Source organism: Penaeus monodon, chromosome 30 (assembly GCF_015228065.2).
Source record: "Penaeus monodon isolate SGIC_2016 chromosome 30, NSTDA_Pmon_1, whole genome shotgun sequence".
Classification (NCBI taxonomy): Eukaryota; Metazoa; Arthropoda; class Malacostraca; order Decapoda; family Penaeidae; genus Penaeus; species Penaeus monodon.
This window is the reverse complement of record NC_051415.1, coordinates 861,232-862,034: the sequence shown is the minus strand read 5'-3', so window position 1 is coordinate 862,034 and position 803 is coordinate 861,232.

Sequence of the window (803 nt, the reverse complement as noted above, 5' to 3'; positions counted from 1 at the left end):
ATTTATTTATAGATCTATCTTTATTGATTCTTATAGATATAGCAGAATTATTAAACGAACTTAGACTAAACTAAAACATCATTTGAGACTTACAATCATAAGATTGCTTATAATTGGTTTCATTTTTAATGGGGATGGAACGTTCTGATCGTCCCCGAATCCCTTCTCACGCACAATGCTAGATATTAGAAAATCACCCTGTTTTTACTCGAAATGAAGTTGTGAAGATGGTTACAGAACGTAATGTATAAAACACTGAGGATTAAATTGATGTTATTCAAGTACTTGAGAAGGGTCCGAACTCCCAACACAGTTTGGAAAGTCGTGGTGGCTGCAGAAATTATTGTTTTTATATATCTGTCCATTGGCACAGAATTTTCCACCCCCTACGTCTTTTAACCGCGGATACGATTTGACTGAAGTGACACAATTAAAATCCTAGGTTAATATCAAAAAGATCTATCCAATAAACGCAAACGGATTGATCAAATTAAAATTCACGTTAAAATATCTATAACACCATAACACTTGAAATGTAACGGAAAACCTGGCTTACCAAATGGAATCAAATTGGGGTGTGGGTTTCGTATCCTATTGTGATCGTGTTATTAACTATATGTATTCTCGTGATCTTAATTAAAATTAGAAAGGAGAAGAGAGGGTAGAGAATAAACCATATATTTTATTAAGTTAGTAAAAGAAAAAAATGTTCCTAATATTTTTCTTATATTCCTTATTCCTCAGTATGAATAAACAAAATGTAGATGACACCCGTTGATTCTCATGATGATTATAGATAAAAG